Genomic DNA, 14276 nt, shown 5'->3' on the forward strand with positions numbered 1-14276 from the left:
GGGATTATTTTAAATTAAAGCTGCAGAAGCTATCAGAAGCCTGCATCCCAAGAAAGGGGAAAAAATTCATAGGCAGGAGTTGTAGACCAAGCTGGATGAGCAAGCATCTTAGAGAGGTAATTAAGAAAAAGCAGAAAGCATATAGGGAGTGGAAGAAGGGAGGGATCAGTAAGGAAAGCTACCTTATTGAGGTCAGAATATGTAGGGATAAAGTGAGACAGGCTAAAAGTCAAGTAGAGTTGGACCTTGCAAAGGGAATTAAAACCAATAGTAAAAGGTTCTACAGTCATATAAATAGGAAGAAAACAAAGAAAGAAGAAGTGGGACCGCTAAAAACTGAGGATGGAGTGGAGGTCAAGGATAATCTAGGCATGGCCCAATATCTAAACAAATACTTTGCCTCAGTCTTTAATAAGACTAAAGAGGATCTTAGGGATAATGGTAGCATGATAAATGGGAATGAGGATATGGAGGTAGACATCACCATATCTGAGGTAGAAGCGAAACTCAAACAGCTTAATGGGGCTAAATCGGGGGGCCCAGATAATCTTCATCCAAGAATATTAAAAGAATTGGCACAAGAAATTGCAAGCCCATTAGCAAGAATTTTTAATGAATCTGTAAATTCAGGGGTTGTACCATATGATTGGAGAATTGCTAACATAGTTCCTATTTTTAAGAAAGGGAAAAAAAGTGATCCAAGTAATTATAGGCCTGTTAGTTTGACATCTGTAGTATGCAAGGTCTTGGAAAAAATTTTGAAGGAGAAGGTAGTTAAGGACATTGAAGTCAATGGTAAATGGGACAAAATACAACATGGTTTTACAAAAGGTAGATCGTGCCAAACCAACCTGATTTCCTTCTTTGAGAGAGTAACAGATTTTTTAGATAAAGGAAACGCAGTGGATCTAATTTATTTAGATTTTAGTAAGGCGTTTGATACTGTGCCACATGGAGAATTATTAGTTAAATTGGATAAGATGGGTATCAATAGGAAAATTGAAAGGTGGATAGGGAATTGGTTAAAGGGGAGACTACAACGGGTCCTACTGAAAGGTGAACTGTCAAGTTGGAGGGAGGTTACCAGTGGAGTTCCTCAAGGATCAGTTTTGGGACCAATCTTATTTAATCTTTTTATTACTGACCTGGGCACAAAAAGTGGGAGTGTGCTAATAAAGTTTGCAGATGATACAAAGCTGGGAGGTATTGCTAATTTAGAGAAGGACAGGGATACCCTACAGGAGGATCTGGATGACCTTGTAAACTGGAGTAATAGGAATAGGATGAAATTTAATAGTGAGAAGTGTAAGGTCATGCATTTAGGGATTAATAACAAGAATTTTAGTTATAAGCTAGGGACGCATCAACTAGAAGTAACGGAGGAGGAAAAGGACCTTGGAGTATTGGTTGATCATAGGTTGACTATGAGCTGCCAATGTGATATGGCTGTGAAAAAAGCTAATGTCGTCTTGGGATGCATCAGGAGAGGTATTTCCAGTAGGGATAAGGAGGTTTTAGTACCGTTATATAAGGCACTGGTGAGACCTCACCTGGAATACTGTGTGCAGTTCTGGTCTCCCATGTTTAAGAAGGATGAATTCAAACTGGAACAGGTACAGAGAAGGGCTACTAGGATGATCCGAGGAATGGAAAACTTGTCTTATGAAAGGAGACTCAGGGAGCTTGGCTTGTTTAGCCTAACTAAAAGAAGGTTGAGGGGAGATATGATTGCTCTCTATAAATATATCAGAGGGATAAATACCAGAGAGGGAGAGGAATTATTTAAACTCAATACCAATGTGGACACAAGAACAAATGGATATAAACTGGCCACTAGGAAATTTAGATTAGAAATTAGACGAAGGTTTCTAACCATCAGAGGAGTGAAGTTTTGGAATAGCCTTCCAAGGGAAGTAGTGGGGGCAAAAGATCTATCTTGCTTTAAGATTAAACTCGATAAGTTTATGGAGGAGATGGTATGATGGGATAACATGGTTTTGGTAATTAAATATTCATGGTAAATAGGCCCAATGGCCTGTGATGGGTTTTTAGATGGGGTAAGATCCAAGTTACCCGGGAAAGAATTTTCTGTAGTATCTGGCTGATGAATCTTGCCCATATGCTCAGGGTTTAGCTGATCGCCATATTTGGGGTCGGGAAGGAATTTTCCTCCAGGGCAGATTGGAAGGCCCTGGAGGTTTTTCGCCTTCCTCTGTAGCATGGGGCACGGGTCACTTGCTGGAGGATTCTCTGCTCCTTGAGGTCTTCAAACTACAATTTGAGGACTTCAATAGCACAGATATAGGTGTGAGGTCTTTTTTAGGAGTGGTGGGTGAAATTCTGTGGCCTGCATTGTGCAGGAGGTCAGACTAGATGATCATAATGGTCCCTTCTGACCTAAATATCTATGAATCTATGAATCTATGAATCTACACAATTCACATAAATTTAGTTGATCCTAGACAGATATATTTTGATAGATAGATAGATAGATAGATAGATAGATAGATAGATAGATAGATAGATAGATAGATAGATAGATAGGAGAATCAGTAGGTAGTGACTGTTATTTAACATCTTTACATTTAATTCAGAAGGTGAGACTCCTGACTCAGCAGCTGACAGATCTGGTTCAGTGGCTGATGTATGGAATTTATTAGTTTGATATAGCTGTTTCAATAGGTATTTTTTTTCCACTCAATGATTAATTTATTTTTCAACGTCTAATTTATGTGTTTGGATCTGAACATATCAAAACCATCAGTCAGCATATATATTTCGGTGTTCGATGCTGTGTAAACCTCTGCATTAATACACATTACACAAAATTAATATAATCATATATACCGTTCACACTTGTTTTTACTTTTGAACTGAATGGTTCATCATTCCTTTCAACTCTAAACACTACTCATGCTAATTGCATTAATGAATGAAAATCTCAGTGTATTGGGCCGGATCCAATACTCACTGAAGTCAATGTACACACCACCAATAATGTAAACAGCAAAGTTTTGTAACATGAAGGCTAGATTTTTTCAAGTTAGACACAGAATGGTGTACATCCATGCATTGTGTCCAAATACCCAGTGTGCCTTAACAAATCTAGCTAAGCACACACACAGGATGAATTAGGCACTTTACTGACCTTGTCCATGCATAAATACTTTATTTGCACATTGGGTCCATATGTAAGAAATCACATCTGCCTAACCTTCGAAATAAGGCCAAGTTTTCTCAGGCAGAGATGCCAATACTATATGTCTAGCAGTCTGTCTTGTTTATCTCCTTCCCGTAACTCTGTACAATCGACCCATATATGGTCTAAGTATACTGGTTTAAGCGTACTTGGTTCTGCCTCAGCACAGATGAACGGACTAGACAACTTCTAGAGGTTCCCTCTAGCCCTACACTTCTATGATTCTATTAGGTGAGTTTAATTTTTATCGACAAATAATTCATATTAGCTCTAGTAGCACCATTTTAAAATTAGAATGATTAAGAAATCCAGACATTTATAGGATGTTACATTGGTCCAAAGAAACAATGATTAAAAATAGAAAAGTCCTCTTCAAAAAATAGATTTTCCCACTTAACAAAAATAAATAAAATAACTTAAAATTAAGAATATCAGCCTAATTTTTAGTCCTGAGATTTTACATATCATTATTTCTCAATGTGAGGCATAATTTAAAGTCAAATACATGGTGCATAGTGTTTAACGGTATTATCAAAAAAGCACAAATGAACACACTCCAGGTCTTTGTCATATACAGGAGTAAAAATGGATCTGGGTTAAAAGCAATGCAAGGACGTTCTCTGAGCTGTAAATATTAATAGATACAACAATCTTGTCATTATGCAGACAAATCTTTTTACATATAGCAGAGAGGACAGATGTCAGAAAAATGCCTTGAGACCAAGTAATAGATCTTAAACATATTTTGTCCAGTTTTTGACAGTAGCCACTGTTAGACATTTACATCCATCCATTTTAAGGCAAAGCATTGTGTATCAGGTGACAATTTGATGCCATGTCATAGAAGAGAAAATTGTAGTAATAAAAATCGAATTAACCTTCTTTTATTCTTGTAATTATTGATTTGTCTCGCTAGCCTCCAGTATCAAGTAATACTCTCAAAGTTAAGATTATTGTCGAACATGCAGACTCAAGATTCACTTTGTTAAATTCAATAGCATTTTTATTCACTGCTCAGCATACAACAATGTCTTTATTTTTGTAACCCCCCCCCCCCGTTATATTGCTTCATCTTCTAGAAAGTCATTTGCTGTATAATAAAGCACAATGTCAAATGTAATGCATTCTTGGTAGCTAGGTACCTTTTTATTAGCTCTCTTAACCTTTCCTTCCCTAATTAAAATGCCTTTTCAAATAATAGTTTGCTATATTTTAACCGTACTTTAGAAAACAAGATGTTGCATAATATGTATTTTATGCTGTAGATGATTAGCACTCCTAATTACCATATCCTTCCCAAGCATCCACAAATTCAAAAGGCAGGACATCATCTTTGTCCAATTCTGCACATAGAGTGTGGGGATAATTTCCGGGTCATATTCCACTCCATCAAATAGTTCTGCCAGAATACTTTATACAGGCTCATTGCTGGAAGGAGGGGATGGCTTAGTAAATATACAGAATTCATGTTATGGGAGTACATATGGGTTTTCGGCAGATACTGTGGCATGCAACATTTTTCGGTCTCTCCCTTTCTCTCTCTCAGAACAATGTGGTAGGATTCGCCATTAGAGCAAATACCTACATCCATATGCTTAGGCATAATACCGAACCTGACTTCACTGATTATACACACACACACACACACACACACACATACAGAGGCACCAGCCCTGGTTGTGGATCCCAATGTGCAAATTTTTCCTTGTTTTCATTTGCGTACTTCTTACCAGTCTGGCGGGCAGTTCAGATTTCAGACACTATAGATACTGAATGGTTGTATCTGAAGTTGGACACCAGCCACATTCTCTTTCCAAGTCCCCAGGCTTTAACACATGGTGTTTATCACCACTGACCCCAATTCTTATGTGGACAAACCTGGGTTTCATCCCTTACAGTAGCTCCCTTAGCGTGTAACTGATGTGGTAGGGTGTAAAGCAGGGGTGTTCACTGGTAGTCAGGTCCTGGTGCAGTAACAACTTTAAAGATAAAGTTGGAATGGGCCCAACTTGCAGGGTACACAGGGCAGGGTCAAGAACAATGGTGTGATATGTGATCTACCTATTGATTCTGTGTCAACTGTAGTTGCTAAGTAGTCTTCAGGTCAGTCCTCGGTAGACCACGTAGCAACCATGTAACCTGACAAAGACCAATGCATGGATCAACAGTGGTTATATCTCCATCTAATATAAATGAGTTCAGTCTCTTGACTTGTTGGAGATAATAAAAGGCTGTCTATTTCTGCATCGAAAGCACCCGCAAGAAGTGATTAATTCAGTAAATCCTTGTCTTTCCAAATTTGTGTGCATCTGTCACGCCACTGCTTATCATAACTGCAAGTTTCATTTTAAGTAGCACACTAGTCACTAGGAAATCCAAACCTGTTCTACATAAAAGATGTTTCCACTGTGATGTTTTATGAAATCTAGTTTGAACCCTACTGTTGAACATTTTTAATTCCGGGATCAAGATTTTTTTTACCCCCATTTGATCATCTGTCTAGGTTTCATACCTCACTCATCCCTATAGTATCTGAACACCTGAGTTCTGGTGTACAGAACAGAAAGATAAAGTTCAAAATGTATTTACCTTACACCCAACATAATAGTGCCAAGGCTATTTAAATGACTTGATCAGAAAGCAGAGAGGTCGTAAAATCAGTACATTGCATTGCATCATATACTTCTGTTTTTAAAACACTGCTGGCCACTATATCGTGGGTCACAAGCTCCCAAAAGGCAGACCTGCAGGTGACTGATTCCCGTCAGACTGCTGGATAATGATGGTTAATAAACAGGATACTGTAGTGCAAGTCCCAGTTTGAGAAGTTCAACCCCAAGACAGGTAAGGGCATGAGACCCAATGCCTGAAGGGATGCCATCAGAGACCAGAAAGGAACAGCGAAGCAGCTAACCTTGTAACTGTGACAAGATCCTAAAAACTTTGTATGATGTTGACATGCAAAGATCTACATACATTCCAATTGCCATTACAACAGTCTCTGCACTCTCCATGAAACACCTATTAATATTAATGAAAACTACAAGCATTCTTCAAAGAGACTATAATATTTATTTTCTGTACATATATGTAGTTCCTCATGGTTCTAATAAACTAATTTAGATAATTAGTACAGTAATTCTCTTCAGCAGTTGAATTTTTAATGTGGATTTCAGTTCATACTGCCAAATGAAAACCCAAAATAACATTAAAATATTCTGCACTTTCTAAAACACATCCAGTCTATGAATTAACTATAGTCCAACAAAGTGTGACTATCTGGCAGATCAAGAGTTCGGGAGGGGACATGCTTATCTTCCACAACGGGATGTGGTGTAACAACTTATTGGCTTCTCTCTTGTGAGAAGAGATATAGATTTACTAAGAGATAGAGTCAGGCATAGAGCTGAGAAGAGTAAGGATTCTGTTTCATTAAGGATTTAGATATTTTTCAGTTTGGTTTCCTTCCGATGTGATACAAAAGCCAACAAACTTTGAGATTCTCAGTGAAAAGGAATGGAGTCCCAGCTCGAGGGCAATCTGCCTGGTAGGCTGCCTTGGGACCACAGATCCTGGAAGCTCTATGAGGCAGTGTGCCTACGGGATTGCCCCAGGTCTGTGGAGTGCAAGCTGTCAAGGAACTTGGAGCATGGAAGCCAGGACTCACAGGCTCCTATCTCCCTATCAGCCACCAGGTGGTCTGCTGAGGATATGGCAGCTTGGAAGCTGGGGGCACTGTTGAGGAGGCTAGCTGGCAGGTTTCCATCAAAACTTTTCTGATCTCACACCATCTCCATGAAACATTTAGATTACAACAAAGCACCAAATCTGATGAAAAAACATTTTGTTAGAGTTTTCCCAACCAGCTCTGGTTGGGAGTCTTGCTCTAACTGGCAAAAGTACAGCAAATCATTTATTTTCATGCCTAACCAAAACAAGTCTTGATCCTGCCTCCCACTATGTAGAGTGTATATCCTAGAGAAATTCAGTTACTGTGCTTGCCTACAAAATACATTTCCCAGGATTTGAGTGGTGGGCACCATAAATCTTGGGAAAAAAGCCCACAATGTTTACTTGCAGATTTTACTTTATTAGTGCATACTGTACCGGTGGGTAACATCAGACTTGGTGTTGGAACTATAGATTTGAAATGTAGGCCACAAGCAGGGCCTGGAGTTTTTATCCTTTTTATCCTTTGGTTCTGATTTTACAGTCCTTGCTCAGGCAAAACACCCATTGCCTTCAATAGATCGAATCTGTTTCCGACTTTTATTAATTGAAATACAAGATTATATGAGGGCTGTAAAATAAATTCAGCGTTTACTAGGATACCTTCATTAACTCTTCAAACAGAATTTAGTGCTGCTCAGCCCTGGAGAATGAAGTCCTGTTTCACCACAGAAAATTGATAGTATGTTCAGCAGTGCAAGCTTCATCACTCTGAGTAGCTGATGTGTCTCATCTCTAACCTTGGAAAATATTTGATAGTTCTGTGACTGTTTTTTGTGACATAAACATGTGGGCTCAGATTCCCTGATTCGCCCAAACACTGTTAGATATCGACTAGAGAGGATGGCACAAACGGGTTTTTTTCCAGTGCCCCAAATCCTGGGGCTAGCAAAATGTGTGTTTAGCTCCTGGTTCAAATTAGAGCAGACACAGGGTTGCTCTAGTGTAGGTTACACTCAATTGCCCCACAAGGGATCCATGCCAGCAACTGAGAATTGCTGGAGTACAGCAGTGGCCTCACTACCCCTTTCCTAGCCACACCCCGCGATGTGGCCTAGCACCACTAACAAAATGGCACTGCATCCCCGATTGATTTCTCTCTTGCAAAGTCTTCGGGCTGATTTGCACTGTTGGGGAGGCACAAAGCAGCTGTTTCACGGGGCTGAGTTGGGGGCCTTGTTCTCTAAGAACTGGCCAAAGAATCACAAACTGAATTCATAGAGGTCACACAAATGTCATCACATGGCAAATTTGTTGGCATGACTGATTGCCTTTTGACAATGGAACAGAAATCCTAGAAATTATCACTTTTGTATTAGTTCCTGGCTATCGGTTTTAATAAAACAATTTATTAGGAAATACCCCACCACCCCAAACTAAACAGATCATAAGTGTTTTTTTTCCCCTCATTGCAGCTTTAAATTAACCAGTAGTAGTCATTTGAATTCACTCTTAAACACGTTTATTAAGGGAGTATGGCTGGGTTTCCTTGAAGTGACACATTTTCAAACAGATCAATGATAATTTAAAATTCTTTGGATGCTTGACAGATACAATCTACATGCTTCACAGCAATCCTAGTTGTTAGGGGAAAATAAAATTCCTGTATAGGGACTTTTCCCTTCCTCACTGGTATGTGGGTAGATTGCATTGCCAAGCTGGTGCTGATTCTGGGAACTGATTAGGAAATCCTTACCTAAACTCCCATAAACTAACTATGCTTCTCACTTGTGGACTGGAGCCGCCGTTACTGAAGTCCATGAGAGTCTTATCATGGAAGCATGCTTTGCATAGCAACTTTCTAATCAGGACATTGAAGTGTGTCACAAAGGTGGGAAAGATTTGTTGCACACATCTTGCTCATGAGTAAATATTTGCCCAGGTAATGCTACGAGTTAGCAACAGATCTGAGAACAGATCTCACCTCTCAGAAAACTGTTTTATCCCAGCATTTGAAATGTTGTGATGTTGGGTGATTTTCTTAATCACATGACTCCAAGAACTGAGCCTTTATATGAGAATCTCAACTTTCCTTTAAAAAGCTTAATGTTCGTAGCCCTCATGGTAGTCGAGAAAAGCTTGAAACCAAAAATCTTAAAGGTTCAAACACCAGAAGGCAAATTAAAAGAACCCAAATATATTGGATTTTTTAAAAAATCTCATTATTTTCAAACCAATATGATTTGGGAGGCTTGACTCAATGATTCTTGAACTCTTTGGGTTACAATACTGCTAGCCATTAGATAATTCTGGCTCCCTAGGTCTGGGAATTTTGCCAAAGTAATGATTGCATATCTTGGTCCCTAGTGTTCATTTTCCTGCCATTCCTTAGAGTCAGTTTTAAACCTCCCCAGAGGAATAAAGCAAAAGAGTTACGGAAAGAAAGCAAAAAGATCTAAACATTGTGACTACATTTGTGAATATTTATATTACTGCTACTGAACTGAGTCAAGTTGTATCTATTTCTAAGGCACAGTAATTTACTCATTAATCTGAAAATGATCCAGTTCTAGAACGGACCATTTATCTTTATGTAGGATAAAGGCATGGTCATTCATAAGTATTCACTGGTATTTGATTTTGCAGCAAGATACAACGTATTTCATTATCTTGCTTTACAATTCGATGGCATTACCATAGTCTCCACTTAAAACTGTCCATGCAATACAAACACTTTGTTCAGTGAACTTTCTATAGATGAACTGTGGGAATTACCAATCCTGTGTGTTCTGAAAACAGGGCCAAATTCTTCTTTTAGTTACACTTGTATAAACCTGGGCAATTTCACTGGTATCAATGGCGTTTCTTTGGATTTACACTTCCGTAACTGAAAGCAAGAGTTGGCCCATAATCATTTTCTTGCCTCCAGGTACATGCACCCACTTAATCTTCACTGAAAACAGTAAAATAGATTTTCTGCCCCATTAAAGTTGATTTGTGCTGCTCCAGTGGCAAAATGAAATGTAAAGTCTGCTTAACTGGCCAGTGCGGGATTCCCTTTGCACTGGTTAATCTGCCATTGGCATACCATTGACTCCTGGAAACAGGGAGTGAAATCCTGGCTCCGTTGAAATCATGACAAATCTCCCACTGGCACAGACTACCATGGAACCGGGGACCAGCCTAATGTATGCCATGTATATTCAAAGCACAAGTTTTCTGTTCCCGAATGTTCATTCCACTCCTTGTCTACATTCACCACTATTCTCACAGCATCCAACTGTAATGTTTCCATAGTTCATGTCAGATACTTTTAACGTGTTTAAATTCATGGCACTAAACTATCTGGCCACTACACAACTGAAAAGGTATTACCTGAGACAAGATCATATAGCGGGCTCTATATAGCATATAAGCTTTGCAACTACTGTTAATATTGGGAATTATACTTCACAATACAGCTGTCAGACCTGAACACTTTCCTCACAGACTTAGGAATCTGATTTCAGAAATGAGGAAAGTCTTCATTTTCTCCTACATATTTCTGGCAGGAGAACATTTGACTTTCCTGTTTTCCTAGATTACAAAGAAAATAGCATTTGACATCTTTTGGTGTGCTTCTTTAATTGAAGGTTAAAGTACCTCACCCTTTATAATACTCCAGCTCTTTGCCATAATGCACACATCACACTGCTTGTGTTTCTTTAGGAAGAGGATTCTAGCTACAAAATTATTTTCATTTCTTCGAATGTGAGGTATGTCAACACTATAAAGGATGACAATGAATGCAAAATAGGCTTGTTAATACTTTCTACAAGGACATTCAGCAGTTTAGCTAGCTCAAATTCCACTCTAAGCAAAAGAGTAAATTGCATTCTAAATAACGGGAGTTGAGAGCAATGGAGATAAATTGCAAGTGAATATCTCTACAGTGTTTTGATATTCTTGTCTCTTCACCAACATGTCTCATACAATTTGCCCATTCTGAATATGAATCAGAAGCATTCTGGTTGAGTATTATTTTAGCATATTAATACTCATAACACTGTACATCCTTTAGTTTGCTACTCAGGTTATTGCAGTACCTATTCTTGCATTTCCAAAATATTTTGTTTTCACCATATGTCTTTCTATGATCATGACATTAGCTCCCTTCTCTGGAAGGATGTGTACTAACCTCAGAGTTTCACTGTGAAATCAAATTAAAAAATAGAGACAGCATTGTCCAGTTTTTAGAACACTGACCTGAGAGACAAGAGAGCTAGGTTTAATTCCTGGCTTTGCTACTGATGTGTTATGTAGCTTTGAACAAATCACTCCCCCGTCCTTGTGCCTCTGTTGTATTAATTTAGATGGGAAATATGGACCCAGAGTCAAAGGTATTAACAAGACCCACATGACCCTGTCACTGTCCAGCCTTAAACAAGGTTTGGGATTGGTATACAGAAATCTCAGTTTGCTTAGCACTGTTGCTTAGCAAACACACCATTAAACATCCTTTTTAATCTTTTATTAAAGATACAGAAAAGCAGGCAAAACAGTTAAAGTATTTGACATGTAAAGTGTTAAGGGAGGCTTGGTCTACACTACAAAGTCAGGTTGATACAAGGCAGCTTATGGTGACCTAACTATGTCAGTGTCCAAACTACAGCCTGGCTCCCACCAATATAAGTGCCCTACTACACCCACATAATAACTCCACCTCCACAAGAGGCATCGGGCTTATGCTGGTGCACTTAGGGTGACGCAGAGTCTGTGTAGACACTGCCTTCCTTACATCGGCTGTTGGCTGTCTTGTCAATTTAATTTGACAAGAAAGCTGGCTCCTAGCTCCCAAGCCAGGCTGCTGCCAGGTCTCTACTCCAAGCCAGGCTGCCCCCACAGGCTCCTGGCTTGGAATGCCACCCAGGCAACCCACTCCTCACCAAAAGCACAACAGCTGACCGGCTTCCGGGTGTGGATCTCTCTGCCAGAGGTGAGAAACCTGGGAGACTGCCCCCACCTACACTCCCAGCTGGGAGGTGAGGAGCTCTATCCCTTGCCTGATAGTCTCTTAGATGGAATCAAAGACACCATAACTGTCCTACTTGGGGAAAAGAGAAAAAGTTAGTCAACATGGTCTGAAGCTGATGTTGCTGCTGTTAAAATCTGTTTCCTAGAAGTCAAAATAACACAAACACATGAAAAAGGGGAGAAAAAGAACAGGAAAGACAAAAAATCCAGGGTCTGTCTCTGGTGTTGACTTTGACTTGTAACCTCACTGCTGGAAAAACAGACCCACCACATAGGCTTATCAGCCACTCTGAGACCTGAGACTCTTGTACAGCATCAGGCTGGTTATGGCATTACTTTTAGCTGTTTCTTTCTGTCACAGGCTCCAGCAATGTTTCAAAATATACAGTCTTGTCTGGCTAAGCCAGACTTTTATTAGACAGAAGGAAAAAGGAGAGAGATAAGAAAGAGAAGAAATGATGTACTGAAAGAAAAGGATACACTTAGAGGGAAGAAAGAAAAACTCTCATATCCCAGGTGGTGGTCGAAATTCATCCAGAGCTGGTAGAGGTGATAATGTCATCTGCATCCCTTTCTCCAGTCCAGTCTGATCAGGACACCTCTCAGGATCAGGACTACAAAGGCTTGGGGTCCCAGGAGATGGTGGGGTGGCACCCATGACTATGTAGCTCACTCCAGTAGACAATTTTTCTCCCAAAATCACTCTCTCTCTTTTCTTTTTTTTTTAAGTCCCACATTTTTCTAGTTTGCCAGGCATGATCTTAACATACTCCTTGAGTTGTGTCAGGAGGCTTTTTTGCCTAGACTAATTCAGTCTGTGTCTTTTTTTGCGCCTTTCCCAATCAATATTGGTTATTCGGACAGTTTATGAAGTTACACTGACTTTTTAACAGTTGGGCTCACAGTTGTGGTAACTGGGCCTACAAATTTACTCTAGCACTTCTCTTCCCCTCCAACCCTATCCTGATACCTATCCTGCAGCAGACTTTCCTTCAAAGTTCAGTGAAAGGTTTATTGGCCCAAAAAGTTCGACAAACCTTGACAGGTCCCAACCTGGAAATAAAACCAAACAGAGGTTTTTTCCTGTCTTCAGGTTTTGTTGGGAAGAGTTTGCACAGCTCTTCAATTATTTAAAGTACTTTTTTGCTCACTGTTCCCCAGAAGTCCTTAATAAAACAGAATATGTATGCTGAACGACCCAAACATTTGCCCAGAGCAATAAAGTGTATGTCCTCTTATATATTTGAGTACACTACACACTGCAACAATCCATGGTGGTGGTGTAGAATATCTATCAACTTGTGTTGAAATATGCTATCTAGGTAGCAAATCCCTTCTCACACAGGCTTATTGTAGACAAATAGGGCTTGTATGTGATACTGCAGACATAAATTGAGATATATGTTATGTTTAGAGAGTTGCATGTTAATAATTTTACAGTAATGTCCTTCAATCATCTGAAAGCTTCTGTGATCTGCATTCTTTATTTTCAATAATATTAACATAACCCAGGAAAGAATTTTCTGTAGTATCTGGCTGGTGAATCTTGCCCATATGCTCAGGGTTTAGCCTGATCGCCATATTTGGGGTCGGGAAGGAATTTTCCTCCAGAGCAGATTAGAAGAGGCCCTGGAGGTTTTTCGCCTTCCTCTGTAGCATGGGGCATGAGTCACTTGCTGGAGGATTCTCTGCTCCTTGAGGTCTTGAAACCATGTTTTGAGGACTTCAGTAGCTCAGACATAGGTGAGAGGTTTTTCGTAGGAGTGGGTGGGTGAGATTCTGTGGCCTGCATTGTGCAGGAGGTCAGACTAGATGATCATAATGGCCCCTTCTGACCTTAATATCTATGAATCTATGAACCTATGATATGTGATCGGCAGTAAAATTTAAAAAAGGGTTTGCATTTAAAGGAGCAAGTTCAGTAGATTACCATTCCCAACCATGCATAGTCCACTAAAACTTGACCCATCAATACCCAGGACTGTGCTAAATCATAAGAACATAAAAGTATTTCGGACCCAAACTCACAAGTTTATGGTCCAGATCCTCAAAGATAGGCATATAATACCCATTGATTTAATTGCAAGTAGATGCCTGTCTTTGAGAATCTGGGTCAGAGAGCCTGAACTAAAAGGCCTATTGCAGACAGTTGAAAGACACCCATGGGTTTCATTGAGCTTTGGATCAGGACCATAATGGAAAATGTTTTAAACATTTTCTGCTGGTATGGCAGTCAGTTTCTCTTAATGCCACATGCTCTAGACATGAGGCCTATGGTACAGTCCTTTATACCTGGGCCTCTCAGCTGGGCAGCTCTCTGTGGCAGACAATCATCTGGAAGTGCTAAGGGAAAAATCAATTATTTTCAGAACGTTCAGATAAAGACATTCATTTT

This window comes from Lepidochelys olivacea (genome assembly GCF_965140295.1).
Source record: "Lepidochelys olivacea isolate rLepOli2 genome assembly, chromosome: 9".
Classification (NCBI taxonomy): Eukaryota; Metazoa; Chordata; order Testudines; family Cheloniidae; genus Lepidochelys; species Lepidochelys olivacea.